Source organism: Bubalus kerabau, chromosome 7 (assembly GCF_029407905.1).
Source record: "Bubalus kerabau isolate K-KA32 ecotype Philippines breed swamp buffalo chromosome 7, PCC_UOA_SB_1v2, whole genome shotgun sequence".
NCBI lineage: Eukaryota > Metazoa > Chordata > Mammalia > Artiodactyla > Bovidae > Bubalus > Bubalus kerabau.
Window position 1 is genome coordinate 110,043,131 of NC_073630.1, and position 16,942 is coordinate 110,060,072.

General features: G+C 42.7%; 1 long non-coding RNA gene across 1 annotated transcript in view; it reads left to right on the top strand.

Annotated features, from left to right (window-relative positions):
- Nucleotides 1–16,942, top strand: part of LOC129657315 (uncharacterized) — a 32,010-nt gene that overhangs the window by 11,758 nt on the left and 3,310 nt on the right. Inside the window, exon 2 of the long non-coding RNA XR_008716669.1 lies at nucleotides 11,879–11,977. This is a non-coding gene — a long non-coding RNA (uncharacterized LOC129657315). The remainder of the gene's footprint in view (nucleotides 1–11,878; nucleotides 11,978–16,942) is intronic.

The window sequence follows — 16,942 nt, forward strand, 5'->3', positions numbered from 1 at the left end:
AGAAGGAAGAGGCTGTCTTGATAGTTGATAACAGCTTATTATAAGAATAAATCAACTGTGGGAAATGAGACACAACTGTGAGCTAGAAGCTAACAGAGGGAGAAAATGGGAGCGTGAATTGAACGGGAAGTGAAGTTTTTGGATCTCTGATGGTAAACAGTGGGTTAACTACTTTATGGGGAGTGAGGTATAAGCCATTTTATACTTGAAATTTCAGGACAAGTGGCCTCAGAACACAAGTGCATTTGGATTTCAACTTTATGCAGAGGTTCTGGGACAATTAAATTAGGAACATATCTCCAGACTTAGAGGAAGCCCTAGCACAAAGCAGGGGCTCAATAAATGGCAGTAATTATTCCCATTTCCTTCACAATAGATATTAACATGTAGTAGTTATTTGTGAACATATCTTACCTGTCTTGTCTCTGTGATCACTTTGTAATTCCTTGGCTACAGAGACTGTGTTTTACCAGCCATTTCATGAAGATCCACAGGCATCTCTTAGTCGCAAGCACAGTGCTTAACACCTGGGAGACACCACGATGGACTCACTGATCCCCTCTCAAGTGAATTAACAATTTAAAAGTGGAGATAAAATGCACACAGATAATTTCAATGAGTATTACAAAGCATTATTTCAGTGACACTTGATAATTTTTGTTTGTTGGACCCACACAAAGCTTAAAGATTTTTTTCAAGTTTGGTTCAACATTTCAAAATCTGGATGTTTTATAGAAAGTTTAGGAATTCATTAAATTTCAAAAAATGATAAGTGTGCCCTATTGCAATTCTAGTACTAATTGGTGTTCACTAATGTTAAGTGAATTAATGAATAAATTAAGAAGTGAACCACTAAGGGGAGTCACTGGTATATCAAAGTTCTCTTTGTTCCAAGAAAGCAGGGACTCTGTCTTGTCTGCCTTTATACACACAATATGTTACAACATGGGCTTCCCAGGTGGCTCAGTGGGTACAGAATCTGCCTGCCATGTAGGAGTTGCAGGAGACATGAGCTCAATCCCTGGGTCAGAAAGATCTCCTGGAAGAGGGCATGGCAACCCACCCCAGCATTCTTGCCTGGAGAATCCCATGGACAGAAGAGCCTGGCAGGCCACAGTCCACAGGATCACAGAGAGTCAGACACAACTGAAGCAACTGAGCACATATGCATATTAAAAGATAACACTGGCTCAATAACATTCTTTGAATTAATGATGAGTCTTCATGAAGAACAGTAGATGATCTGCAGAACCTGTTGACTTGAAAGCTCTGCTAGAGTTCCAAGTTGGGAGTTTACAGGTAGCCTCCTGCTCCTTTGATCATAATTTACTAAAAATTGAGGGTCAGTTTCATGTTGTGGGCCAAGAGGAAGGAGTAGAACCAATGAGAAAGGGACTGACTCTGAGCCAAATTCCTGAAGATGCCTCTATGAAAAACAACCTGGAGCAACATCCATAGTTGCAACAATAACATTTAAAGAGAGCTTGAAGGATACCAACTGTTGAGCTAAACATGTTCCCATGCAACTTATTTAATCTTTACAACTGAGAGGTTTTATGTTTCACTTATTGATGACATCAACAATGCTGCAAAGCAAAAAGCTACAAAACCCACAATAAAAGGTTAGGTTATTATTGCCCACATATCTGGGGTCAAATGAGAGAAGACAATACAGTTCTGCTGATCTTGCCAGTTCGCTGACATCTGTGGGTCAGCTGGTCATCGGCTTTGGTTAAGGTACATCTGCTCCACATACTTGTCCTCCAGAGTGCCCTCATGGTGGCCAGAGAAGAAGAAGAGCACATGCAGATATGTGCTAGTGCTTTTTCAAGCCTCCATTTGGATTGTATGTTTTCACATTTTGTTGGTCAAATCTGGTCACTAGACCCTGTCCAAATTCACAGGGTAGGGGAACAGATTGTACTTCTTTAGCAAGGAACTTCATAGTTGCAGGCGAAATGTATGGCTACTTGAAGGATGAAAAATTATAGCTATCAGTAAAACAAATCTACCACAAGTAGGTTAAATGAATCCAATTCATATAAGGAAACTGAGGCTTACATAGTCCTCTCCCCACAAAATGGTGGCAGAGCTGCATTTCAATACACTCTCTCTTTAGTTCTGCCTCAGATTTACATCATTATAGCCCTTATTTTGAGGAATATCGATACCCTATGAATGGCAAAAGTATGAGTACACATGCTCCAAGCCGAAAATCTTGACACAAGTATTTTCTCTGCAAGAAGTTGAAGAGAGGGTGAAGAAAATGAACCTCTTCAATAAAACACACTGGATGCTATAAATGGAAGTGGAAGGCAAAGGGTGAGGAGCTCAAAAGGAAAGAGAGTCATGTGAGCACCGAAAGGAAGGAAGTAGAAAATCTTCTCCAAAGATGTGATGTTTGAGTGGACTTGGAACCTGACAGAAAGTCCCAGAGAAGAGCAGAGCAGAGGAGCGGATGGGAGGGGAGGAGAAGGGAGGGGAGGGGAGGAGAAGGGGAGGAAAGGGAGGGGTCAGGAGGGGAAGGGGCAGGAAGGAAGGGAAGGGAAGAGAAGGGAAAAAAGAGGGAAAGGGGCATCTTGATAGAGAAGTCAGTGTGAGCAGATTTATAGAGATGGAAACAGAATGGAGTGTTCAGAATCGAGCTGAATACTCTGTACCCCTAGAGCGTGATTTTCATCCTTTAGTGCAGCAGAGTTACCTGGGATTCATTAAAAAGCATTCAGGGGTTCAGATTTAGCCTGTCTGGCTCAGAGGCCAAGATTCACTTCTTTATCACACAGCTCAGTGATTCTGATGCAAGTGGCACATGAACCCATGGTTTGAGAAACACTCTGCCTGTGAGTTGAGAGTAATAGAGAGAAGATGGGAGAGGATGTGGTCAAGTAAAGGGGAGTTGGATTAAGAAAGACCTTCCACACATCTTGAAGACCATATGAGGAATTTGAGCTCACTCTTTATGCAGGGAGAACCATCTGCATTGTTAAGTCAGGAAAAAAAATCAAAGAGAAACTAAAGAACTTCTTGATGAAGGTGAAAGAGGAGAGTGAAAAAGCTGGCTTAAAACTTAACATTCAAAAAACCTAAGATTATGGCATCAGGTCCCATCACTTCATAGCAAAAGGATGGGGAAAAAGTGAAAATAGTAACAGATTTTATTTTCTTGGGCTCAAAAATCACTTTAGATGGTGACTGCAGCCATGAAATTAAAAGATGCTTGCTCCTTGGAAGAAAAGCTATGACAAACCCAGACAGCATATTAAAAAGTAGAGACATCACTTTGCAGACAAAGGTCCATATAGTCAAAGCCATGCTTTCTCCAGTAGTCAGGTACAGATGTGAGAGTTGAGCCATAAAAAAGCTGAGTACTGAAGAATTGATGCTTTCAAATTGTGGTGTTGGAGAAGACTCTTGAGAGTCCCTTGGACTGCAAGGAGATCCAACCAGTCCATCCTAAAGAAGACCAGTCCTGGGCGTTCATTGGAAGGATTGATGTTGAAGCTGAAGCTCCAATACTTTGGCCACCTGATGCGAAGAGCTGACTCATTGGAAAAGACCCTGATGTTGTGAAAGATTGAGGGCAAGAGGAGAAGTGGATGACAGAGGATTAGATGGTTGGATGGCATCACCAAATCAGAGGATGTGAGTTTGGGCAAACTCTAGGAGATCGTGAAGGACAGGGAATTCTGGCATGCTGCAGTCCATGACGTCACAAAGGTTCGGATGTAACTTAGCTACTGAACAACAACATTTATCATCTGGCCAAAATGCCCTTGCCTGTGGTTAGATTACAACTGGGAGAAATCTGAGCAAAAGACATTATTTAGGAGACGTTTGGAACGGATCAGGAGAGTCACCACCAGGATTCAGGCGATGTTGATACATCTAATTATTGGTTCCTGGCCATAATTGCAATTTGAATACACTCAGTAATTATGTGCTGAATGAATGTTTCAAATGTAAAACATGTGCATTTGAAATTGGGGAGATTAAAGACTTTCACAATATCAGTAGCACTCACAAACAGGAATTGACCATAAAAATGATGGACTCTAATATTTGATGTGTTTGATGTTGATGGTATGTACTCATTAAGAAATGAATTTCCTTTCCTGAATTTAAGCTCCTTACAATACAATCTTCTTGGAGGGAGCATAGCACCTTTATTGAAAGATCGTTAAACATATGCATCTCCTTCCAAGATTAATTAGGTGATCTTTCTGGGTCCATTCTATTAACCTGTAATTAGAGTGTAGAGATACTTACGCTTCATGACACACATTTTAATTGCATCTCGCTGTGTGCTGATGTAACACACAGCTCTGGAAAACAAGGCTCAAGCAAGGAGATTGTATGCAGAGAAGAAAGTGACTTTGGCTCCTGGACTGGGTTTCTGGGCAAGACAGCTCTGACTCTCTGTCTCCCTTCATCCAGTGCCATCTGAAAGACTTGTGTGAAAGATAGCAGGAGGCAGGATTCAGGTGTCTGGATATTGCACAAAATAAACTGGTTTAGTTTCATCAGTCTTTTTGTATCTTTCCTAAGTTCCTCCTCTTGCCCTCAGTGTATCTCTGATAAGAACCACTGACTTTGGCTGTGTGTGTGCTCAGTTGCTTCAGTGTTGTCCAACTTTTGGTGACTCTACGGACTGTAGCCCGCCAGGCTCCTGTCTGTCCATGGGATTCAACCCACTGGAGTGGGTTGCCATGCCCTCCTCCAGGGGATCTTCCCAATCCATGGATCAGACCCGAGTCTCTTATGTCTCCCGAATTGGCAGGCGGGTTTTTTACCCACTGAGCTACCTGGGAAGCCCTTGGATACATTCACCACTAATAGTAAAGAACCTTGTGAATAGCAAGACAGGAATTAGTTTCCCATTTTCCGGATACATTAATTTCCTGTTTGATGGGCTTCCTTGGTGGCTCAGCTGGAAAAGAATCTGCCTGCAATATGGGAGACCTAGGTTCCATTCCTGGGTTAGGAAGATCCTCTGGAGAAGGGAAAGGCTACCCACTCCACTATTCTGGTCTGGAGAATTCCTTGGCCTGTATAGTCCATGGGGTCTCAAAGAGTCAGACACAACTGAGCGACTTTCACTTTCACTTTCTTTTCTGGTTGCAAAACCTAGGACTTAGCAATAGGATCAGAATCTGACTCTTCCCGTGCTAGGCTGATTGAATTCTAGAATGGTCTTGTCTGCCTAACTGGGCAAGTGAGTGTAAATCCCAGACCACGCCCTCAGTAGCCATGTAACAGGATATATTATCTTCCCAACTCTCCTGAGCTGTTTTATATAAAGGGCATTTCCTGAGCACCAGTGAGCCATAGTATTAGAGCTAATGCTTCTAAGAGGCCCAGTTCCTCTTCTATGTGAGTTTACAGTCTAAAAATCAATGAATAACACGTGATCAGTGCTATAATTACAAATGGATTATAAGAATGTCAGGAATATTCTCATCCATCGAAATGCAAATGTTCCCTATCTCAACAGGACTTCCTGTTTCCACTGTTAACGAGCATGCAGAATGGGAATTGGTTGAGGGGAGGCTTGCAGGGAGGTTACAGGCAACATTTAGTGAGACACTCATTCTCAGGTCATACAAGCACAAGTGTGGCCATTGCAGGGACCCAAGAGTGAGCCAGGCATATAGTTAGATTGGGTGCATGGAAGGGTCTACACAGATGAGATGCTCAGGAGGTGTCCCTTTGATTTTACCTTTTGTCATTGACTCCTTTTGCTGTCTGTGTCCATCACATGATTTTGGGAGAGAAAGGAAAGCCAGTTATAGTCAAGTGTTCAACTTATTTTAAAAGATTATTTTGATGTGGACTATTTCTAAAGTCTTTATTGAATCTGTTACAATATTGCTTCTGTTCTTTATGTTTTGGTTTTTTGATCATGAGGCATGTGGGGTCTTAGCTCCCCCACCAGGGATCGAACCTGCACTCCCTCCACTGGAAGGTGAGGTCTAACCCCTGGATTGCCAGGGAAGTCTCTCTAGTGTTCCACTTTTAACATGTTACCCTGACTTCAATTCTGAATATAGTTTCTGAGCAAGAAGACATGCTTCTCATTTCGAAGGTGAAAAACCGAGGCACACAGGGGATAGGTATTCCTTCATGAAGTTACAGTAAAAACCGAGTCTGTGACTCCAGCCCAGCTATCCCAAGTGGTTAAGTTTGGTTGCATTTGGAATTATACTCGAAGGCTTGGAATTTCTGCTTTCTTTCTGATCACCTGCCCATCTGCCAATCACTCTCTTTGATTTGGAGTGCAGGATTGAAGGCAAAAGTAGAAAGGGGTGGCAGAGGATGAGATGGTTAAATAGCATCACTAACTCAATGAACAGGAATCTGAGCAAACTCCAGAAGATAGTGGGGGACAGAGGAGCCTGGTGTGCTCCAGTCCATGGGGTCGCAAAGAGTCAGACACAATTTAGTGACTGAACAACAAAACAACAATTCTGCCTCCAGCTGGCTTTCATGTCACAAAGGGGGGAATAACTAAAACAAGCCATTTAATATAAAGAAAGGAAGGAAAAGATAAATATTAAATAGAAGAATAAAAAACAATGAGGGAATGCCTGGACCCAGCACCCTACCTCTTGATGGGGATCTTCCCTGGGAGTTTCATACATTACAGGTGGATTCTTTACTGTCTTAGCCACCAGGGAAGCCCACACAGGAACCTGCAACCTCACAATCCGAGTGTGAACCCTTGTTTCTGTATGAATTCATTTAATCTGAGGCTACTTCTACTTCAGTTGGACCATGGAACTGTCTTCTAGCTCTTTTTCTGTTGGGCTTTGGTGTTTAAAATATCTTCAAAGCAAGCTAGGAAATAACTTTCCATTTTGCCAATGTTTGCTTTTCAGTGTTTTGAATGAATCTTCTTTGCAAACTGCTAAGCTAATTGAACCAGCACCATTTCAGCTGAAAAAACACTCTGCCTTGCCAAAGCACATGTGCTTGTGTACTCAATTTCACCACCGGGGAGAGGGCAGAGCTGGGGGAAAGGATTGTTTTTGGCCTAAATGCCAGGTGCGCAATAAGGAGGGGTTTTTTGGTTTGATTTGTTCTCTTTGGGGAGGATAGGAACTGACATTTGAAGGGCCCACTTCACACTCCTGAGAGATACTATTTTTTTTGGGTGCAGAAATACAAAGAATTAGTAGCTCAGAGAAGTCAAGTGACTTGCCCAAGGTTATAGATAGAGGGGATGTCATCATGATCCCATCCAGGTAGTTTCATCCAGCAAGGCTGTATCACCTCAGAACTTCAGCGAACTGTTCAAACAGAGAATTTGATTTCTTACCTGATATCCTGGATTCAATTCCTTTTAAAAAAAAAACAACAACAACACTGAAATTTAAACTTAGTTGTATATGATTCCTGTGCCCTTATTTGATAGTGTCCTGTGTTCTGAATTTTATTTTTTTTCTTTTTCTTGGGGGTGGTCTGGCTCCCTGTCTCCTCTACAATGGCACGAATCTCCGTCCATAGTTCATCAGGCACTCTGTCTATCAGATCTAGTCCCTTAAATCTATTTCTCACTTCCACTGCATAATCATAAGGGATTTGATTTAGGCCATACCTGAATGGTCTAGTGGTTTTCCCCACTTTCTTCAATTTAAGTCTGAATTTGGCAATAAGGAGTTCATGATCTGAGCCACAGTCAGCCCCCAGTCTTGTTTTTGCTGAGTGTATAAAGTTTCTTCATTTTTGGCTGCAAAGAATATAATCAATCTGATTTCGCTGTTGGCCATCTGGTGATGTCCACATGTAGAGTCTTCTCTTGTGTTGTTGGAAGAGGGTGTTTGCTATGACCAGTGTGTTCTCTTGGCAAAACTCTAGATTGAGGGCAGGAGGAGAAGAGGACAACAGAGGATGAGATGGTTGAATGGCATCACTGACTCAATGGACATGAGTTTGGGTAAACTCCAGAGTTGGGGATGGACAGGGAAGCCTGATGTGCTCCAGTTCATGGAGTTGCAAAGAGTTGGACATGACTGAGTGACTGAACTGAACTGAACTGTGTTCCAAATATGTGCCATTCGGTTGCTCATTCATGAGAGGCAATTACAAAAAAAAAAAAAAAAGATGTTCTGCAAACACTCTCTAAAGGAACTTTTGAACTTTCCATGAATCAGATTTATTTGAGCAATGTATTACCTACCCTTTAAAAAAAATCCAAATTATTCTCTTGGCAGATTTCTAAAACAGATTATTTCATCATAAAACCAGGTACTGTATGTGTGCCATGGTTCTAGAAATGTGCTGGTGTTTAGTCAGATTCTTCTCCCCAAGTTCAAAACTTAACTTAGGGACGTAAAGGGAAAAGTGTCCACTGGAGTCGCACTGTAACGGGTCTAAGATGAGTTATAAGTCACCTGTGATTTAAATGAGAAGCAAAACATTGACACTTACAAACTTAATTAAATCTCTTAAAAAAGAAGAGGTGATGCTGAATTGGAATTCACTATTTTTTTTTTTTAAATGAAAATTGTGCTCAGCTGAAGGCTGAAATTTTTAATGTTTGAAATTTAAATTTACTTAGGTTCTGGCAAAAACCATCTGATATTTTGAAATTAAATGAACTTTTGTATAAAAAAAAAAACTTTTGTATAAAAAAAATAAATGAACTTTTGTATAAAAAAAAAAAGTTTGAAGACATAAGTGACTGAATGGCATAGTCAAGAATTATCTATGCTTCCAACCTCCAACACCCAGCTTGGTACTTGGTGTATGGAGTGAAGTTAATCAGTTCAGTTCAGTCACTCAGTTGTGTCTCTTTGTGACCCTATGGACTGCAGCATGCCAGGCCTCCCTGTCCATCACCAACTCCCAGAGTTTACTCAAACTCATGTCCATTGAGTTGCTGATGCCATCCAACCATCTCATCCTCTGTCGTCCACTTCTCCTCCTGCCCCCAATCCCTCCCAGCATCAGAGTCTTTTCCAATGAGTCAACTCTTCACATCAGGTGGCCAAAGTATTGGAGTTTCAGCTTCAGCATCATTCCTTCCAATGAACACCCAGGACTGATTTCCTTTAGGATGGACTGGTTGGATATCCCTGCAGTCCAAGGGACTCTCAAGAGTCTTCTCCAACACCACAGTTCAAAAGCATCAATTCTTCAGCCCTCAGCTTTCTTCACATTCCACCTCTCACATCCGTACATGACTACTGGAAAAACCATAGCTTTGACTAGACAGACCTTTGTTGGCAAAGTAATGTCTCTGCTTTTTAAAATGCTGTCTAGGTTGGTCATAGCTTTTCTTCCAAGGAGCAAGCATCTTTTAATTTCATGGCTAAAGTCACCATCTGCAGTGATTTGGAGCCCCAAAAATATAGTCTATGACTGTTTCCATTGTTCCCCCATGTATTTGTCATGAAGTGATGGGACCAGATGCCATGATCTTAGTTTTCTGAAGTTAATAAAATTTATTGAGTAAATGTGAGGATATATTTAAGTGATTAGATACCTTAATACTTTGAGTGTCTTAGTCCTTTCAGGTTGCTGTAATGAAGTATCATAGACTGGGTGGTTTATAAGGTACCTAGCTCCATTCATGATGGCTCCACGCTCATGACCTAAACACCTACCAAGGTTATCACCTCCAAATACTATCCCATTGGGCATTAGATCTTCAACATGTGAGTCTGGGGAGGACACAGACAATAAGACCATAGCATGGAGTTTTATCTACAATTTCCAAACTCAGAAAACTGTCTTACAAGGAACTACATTTTTACACTGTTTTTCCTCTGAATTAGTGCATGGAAAACCATACCTCAGAGAAATAAAATGGTAATATGTTCAACAATCTCATTTATAGACAGAAACTCTGAAGAACATCTGAACATCATGCTTATCTCTATAAAGCCCTTTGGTGTCCAGGTTCGATTAAGAATGAATCATTCTAAGTGTGCAACAGTTAATACTCATATAACAGTTGTAATATTCCAGGCACTCTTCTGAGTGTTTCATGTGAACCTGTTTAACACACAGCTCCAGTAGAACTCTATCTATACGACTTAATAATCTAAAAACTGAGGCACAGAAAGTTTTAATTTTCCCAATATCAACAGGAAATGGCAGCTCTGGGCATCAGAACTCACACCATCTGGTTTATAAAGCACTGCTTCTATTGTTTCTCTGAAATCCAGCCCCAGAGTCCCTCTGCCTAACTGCCTTTTAAACAAGTTAAAGCCAATTAATCTCTAAACAGTGGACATTGTTACTTCTATATTCATTTTTACTGTTGTTAGTTTTATTACTAATTACTCTGTTTCAGGAACTTACCTGAACTCTCTGGAATAATGGTCACCTAATTCTGGGAGATGGTGATGCTAATTCTATTTTATGTGGGACAACACAGAGGCAGTGAAAAGGTATCCAAAATCTCAAAGTGAGTAAGAGGCACAATTTGGATTTAAATCAAGGTAATTTTTTTCCTCCCTCTGGCTACCAAGATGAAGGTTGGATTTTTATTTTTCAGAACTACAAGCTTGCTGATGTTTAACTTATAATTTCTTGCATAGCCATCACCTCCCCTAAAACAGGAGGTGACAGCATTCAGAGAAACTGAGCTGCACCTGTGACTCGTGGTGGGTCATCCTTCGTTTTCATTCTCCAAAAGGGCATCCTTCACCTGCTTCTCTCTCCAGTCCCTTCCAGGGCTGGAGGTCTGTTCAAACTTGATTCTGTGCTGTTCCTTTTATTCTTCCTCCTCTCTTATCTTTGTAGTTTGTGTGTCAGTGTCTGCGTGTGTGAGTGGGGGTGGGCTGGGGTGAGGTCCCCCGGGCCCGAGTGTGCAGACACGCACAGTCGTTATTTTCACAAGCCCTGCCATTACTTGGGGCACTTGTGAGCTGTTTCCTTGTTTGGCTTTCTTCTTCCCATCGACAGCTAAAGCTGTGCTCTTTTGTTTGTGATTCTGTGTTTAGAGCCCCTGAGAAGGACTATAAAGTTGCCTGTGTGTCAAAGGTACATGGAGTAGAACTGAAGGACTGGAAAGGGGCCTGGGGTGGTAGTGATTCCTGGGGTGACTCATGGAAGGAGCTTCTGAGGTTAGTCAAGGAGGGGGTGGACACTGCATCCTCCACAGTTTTGTTCAGAGATGGCTGGTGGGTATGCGTGTCTCACAACTGAGCATCCTTTGATAGACTGAAGTTTCTCTGTTGGCAAAGGAGGAAAACATCCCTGACTATGCCTCTCTTATGCTCCCTGGGGCATGCTTCACCCTGTCATGACACCCTGGCTGTTGGTTCTGGTCCTCTGATCCTTGAGGGCCAGGAAGGGCTGGCAGGACTCTGAAATCCTCCTCCAAGGTGTTTGTAAATTCCCAGGGGGCCCTGCATCTCAAGTCACTTCTAGCTCCAAAAGGCTGCCCCTGGCCCGGGCAGTGTGTGTGCCTAACTTTTGTTCATTTCAAAAGTGAAACTCAACCCTTTCCTCAAATTCCAAACAAAAAAGCAATCACTGCAGTAATATGAACAACAAACTATTCCTAAGTGAAGACACTTAACAGGAGGAAGGGTATTTTGGAGAAATGGATTTGTACTGCAGAAGGGTATGGAAATTATGCTCTTTTCTTTAAAGTTTATTTATTTTTAATTGGCTTTCCAGGTGGCAGTAGTGGTAAAGAACCTGTCTGCCAATGTAGGAGACAAAAGAGATGCAGGTTCAATCCCTCGGTCGGGAAGATCCCCTGGAGGAGGGCATGACAATCCTCCAGAGCTTATTTCTTAAAATCACCAGTGTCTCTTTACCTGGGTGACCCAAGGGACCATCTAGAAGATTCTATGGCTCAGAGTGAACACAGAGTGATTGTGAGACAGGAATTTCATTCTTCCTGTCTTTGCTCCTTACACAGTCAGCAGCTGGCCAGTGTTTCCAGACTGTGGAGGTGCGGTTAACAACAACGAGATGTTCATCTCTACTAGAGAAGGCTTTTCAAGTAGCCCCTTATCAGGTAACTTGTTTCAATGACAATTACACAGGGGGAAAATGTTGCCCATACATTTGGAATTTGATTGTATTTTTGTAGCTTGCATTATGGCTTGTAGAAGGAAGCTGTGCCTGCAGGCTGATGCCAAGTCCATCTGTGTGCTCTCTTTGGTCTTCTGGGTCCTGCTGACTGGGGGGCATCAAGTAGCTCCCCAATCAGCAGGTTCAAATTCCTTTTTGATGACTGGCTGGATAAAATTCTTTTTTGATGACATCATTTGATATAGAAACCTCCATGAACTCAGTATAATGAGGTTAAATACATGAGGGAGCCAACTGACCAAAAGCTCAAATCAGACCCTTCTGACCTAGGTCGGACTACATATTATTGTAATATTGTTGTAGACCATCTCTGTTAGGTTCTGTGGTCCAAGGTCTATACACAGTGTTTTACTTATTTCATAAGGTAGCTATGAACTTCCATTTTACAGATGAGAACACTGGAGTCAGCAAGGTGAGAAATTTGCCCGGCATCACTGTCTGCTTAAATTTGCCAGAACTAGAACCCTCTCAAAGAATCCCAAAGAAAGGCAATGCCAAAGAATGCTCAAACTACTGCACAATTGCACTCATCTCACACGCTAGTAAAGTAATGCTCAAAATTCTCCAAGCCAGGCTTCAGCAATATGTGAACCGTGAACTTCCAGATGTTCAAGCTGGTTTTAGAAAAGGCAGAGGAACCAGAGATCAAATTGCCAACATCCGCTGGATCATTGAAAAAGCAAAAGAGTTCCAGAAAAACATCTACTTCTGCTTTATTTTTTGACTATGCCAAAGCCTTTGACTGTGTGGATCACAATAAACTGGAAAATTCTGAAAGAGATGGGAATACCAGACTACCTGACCTGCCTCTTGACAAACCTATATGCAGGTCAGAAAGCAACAGTTAGAACTGGACATGGAACAACTGACTGGTTCCAAATAGGAAAAGAAGTACGTCAAGGCTGTATATTGTCACCCTGCTTATTTAACTTCTATGCAGAGTACATCATGAGAAACACTGGGCTGGAAGAAGCACAAGCTGGAATCAAGATTGCCGGGAGAAATATCAATCACCTCAGATATGCGTTGACACCACCCTTATGGCAGAAAGTGAAGAGGAACTAAAAAGCCTCTTGATGAAAGTGAAAGAGGAGAGTGAAAAAGTTGGTTTAAAGCTCAACATTCAGAAAACGAAGATCATGGTATCTGATCCCATCACTTCATGGGAAATAGACTGGGAAACAGTGGAAACAGTGTCAGATTTTATTTTTGGGGGCTCCAAAATCACTGCAGATGGTGATTGTGGCCATGAAATTAAAAGATGCTTACTCCTTGGAAGGAAAGTTATAACCAACCTAGATAGCATATTGAAAAGCAGAGACATTACTTTGCCAACAAAGGTCCATCTAGTCAAGGCTATGGTTTTTCCAGTGATCATGTATAGATGTGAGTTGGACTGTGAAGAAAGCTGAATGCTGAAGAATTGATGCTTTTGAATTGTGGTGTTGGAGAAGACTCTTGAGAGTCCCTTAGACTGCAAGGAGATCCAACCAGTCCATTCTGAAGGAGATCAGCCCTGGGAAGGAGATCAGCCCTGGGATTTCTTTGGAAGGAATGTTGCTAAAGCTGGAACTCCAGTACTTTGGCCACCTGATGCAAAGAGCTGGCTCACTGGAAGACCCTGATGCTGGGAGGGATTGGGGGAAGGAAGAGAAGTGGACGACAGAGGATGAGATGGCTGGATGGCATCACCGACTCTATGGGCATGAGTTTTAGTGGACTCCAGGAGTTGGTGATGGACAGGGAGGCCTGGCGTGCTGGGATTCATGGAGTCACAAAGATTCGGACACTACTGAGCGACTGAACTGAACTGAGAACGCTCTCAGCCGTTTAATGCTTCAAAGATACCACTCTGTCTCCCTGTAGCTTGGAGCTGTGCTTTATTAACACTAATGATAATGACATCTATTTGCATTGATTTAAAAGTCAATGAGCTGGAGGTGGACCAGAAGCTTTGAGGGCTCCCCTGGTGGCTCAGACAGTAAAGAATCTGCCTGCAATGCAAAAGACCTGGGTTCAATCTCTGAGTCAAGAAGATCCCCTGGAGAAGGAAATGGCAACTCATTTGAAAATTCTTGCCTGGAGAATCCCATGGACAGAGGAGCCAGGTGGTCTACAGCACATGGGGTCACAAAGAGTTAGATGTAACTTGCACAACTAATACACACAGTGACTTTGAGCAAATGGCTGATTGGAGTTGTTTTACTGGAACCAGGTAGTACAAGAAGTGAGTACTCACTCACTCTGCAATCGGAGGACGCATGGTTCTGGTGGTGGATATGATTCAGATTTGGAAAAAACAGGGTTTACTGATATTGGTATAAGTCAGGTGTCAACCCAGATATGGAATCCCAAAGAAAGATATCTACTTTTCTACTGCAAGTACTTAAAATGCAAAACCATCTCAGGCTGAGAGGAGCTTTAACAAGACCCTAATGGAGAGTTCCAGTCTGGGTCAGTTGAGGGGCCATCCTTGACATTCATCTCCTCAATGGGAATCCCCACCCTTTAGAACTTCAATGAAAAGAAAATTCACTTCAAGAGTTTCCCCAGGTAAAAATGAAGATGCTGTCTGTGTTCTATGTACTTTGACTCTTCGCAACACCATGAATTGTAGCCTGTCAGGCTTCTCTGTCCATAGGATTCTCCAGGCAAGAGTACTGGAGTGTGATGCCATTTTCTACCCCAGGCAATATCTGACCCAGGGACTTAACCCATATCTCTTGCATCTCCTGCATTGGCAAGTGGGCAAATGGGTTCTTTACCACTGAGCCACCTAGGAAGTCCAGGGGAGCTGGTGGAAGGTGGCTCAATGATATTTAAGGGAGTCCCCTCAGACTAAGACTTGGAAAGTTGGGTAGTAGTGTTTTCCAGAACTGTCCTGTCAGGCACCACCTGGGCATTGTTCTGGAGTCTACAGATGATAAAAGGGAGGAGGCTGAACCTGGATTTACCATCTGCTTTGAGCAAATTACTTAGATTATTTTTTAATTGCATGAAGTTGCAAAATGCCTGATGCACAGAAAGGCTCAAGGGCTTTTAGCCCAATGTCTTGTTTAGTTTGTGACTCTATCAGCATCAACATTTGGAGAGGAGTGGAGAGAAGTCGCCTCCCAGACCACAACACAGGAGGTGCTTCCTATTAAAACTCCATCAAGATGGTTGACTGTGGGTGGAGAGGAGGGTTTGCCCATTTCTCTGATGGTCCCCAGGGAGGAGAGAAAGAGGAGCAGTGATGTCAGAGCTTCAGTGGAGAGGAAATGAGGACTAAAGCACCAGTGAAGCCTTCACAGCCCACTTCTGGGGACATGAGGAGAGAGGGCGGAGGACAGATGGGGAGAGCAGAGATGAGGGAGGTTGGAAGTAGGCTTTAAGGATAATGAGATCAGTTCAGTTCAGTCACTCAGTGGTGTCTGACTCTTTGTGACCCCATGGACTGCAGGACACCAGGTTTCTCTGTCCATCACCAACTCCCAGAGCTTACTCAAACTCATGTCTATCCAGTCGGTGATGCCATCCAACCATCTCATCCTGTTGTCCCCTTCAATATCATTGACTCCAGCCAATATCAGGATTCCAGTTAGGATCTCAGGGCTGAGTTGCTCCCACCTCCGGCCTTCAAGAGAACGTCTTATCTGGGTCAGGCTGGGGGGATCCTCGAATCTCCCCACCAGCCTAGTAGGGATGAATCCTCCAGAGCCAGGGGGATAGGCCTAGCACTTTCCCTTCCTTCTCGGGGAGGTGTTGCTGTTATTCAGTCACTAAATCGCGTCCTGCTTTTTATGACCCCATGGACTGCAGTATGCCAGGCTTCCCTGTCCTTCAGTATCTTCTGGAGTTTGATCAAACTCATGTCCATTGAGTTGGTGATGCCATCCTATCATCTCATCCTCTATGACCCGCTTCTCCTTCTGCCTTCAATCTTTCCCAGTATCAGGGTCTTTTCCAATGAGGGTGGTCTTCTATTATCTGTGATCCTCAGCACCACACACAGTGCTTTTCATGTTGCAGGTGCTTGAAACATCTTTGTGTGATGAAAGAATCACCACATTTCTATTGTGTAAATACAGAACCTTAACACTATGAAGGTTATTATTATTGTTCAGATATATGAACACCCACGTGACCTGGCCTATACAGTCATGATTTTATTTCATTGACCCTCATAGCAAATACTATGAGGTTAAGTAGGGAATGGGGACATGAGTTCTGTGGTGGGTAGAAATGTGATCTTTCCCCTCAAAAAAGATATTAAGTCATCACCCCTGGGAACCTGTGAATGTGACCATATTTGAAAATAGGGAATTTACAAATGTAATTGCCTTAAGAGGAGGTCATAGAAGTTGGGTGGGTACTAATTCAGTGAATATTATTCTTATAAGAAGAGGGATGCAAGCAGAAACACACAAGGACAACATCAAATGAAGACAGAGACAGAGAATGGAGTGAGGCACAAGCAAGGCAATCACCAGAAGCAGGGGGAGAGGCCAGATTCTCCCCTGGTGACAAAGAAGGACGCACCCTGGGGCCCCTTGATCTGGGTCCTGCACAGGAGAGAATAAACATATGTCTGTCATTTCAAACCACCTGTTGGAAACTTTTACAGCCTCAAGAGATTAATGAAGGCTCAGAAGGGTTAAAAGTCTTGCTTGTCACAGTGAAGTCAGGGGTCGGGTCAGGATTTACAAAGTGACTACATCCAGTCTCAGTCCTATACACGATTTCTGCCTCCTGGTCTAATTCTTTTTTATTGCCCAGGATCCTCTTTAACCCTCTATGCGAGACAGCAAAAGATACAAAGATGTAAAGAACAGTCTTTTGGACTCTGTGGGAGAAGGCGAGGTGGGATGATTTGAGAGAATAGCATTGAAACATGTATATTATCAGA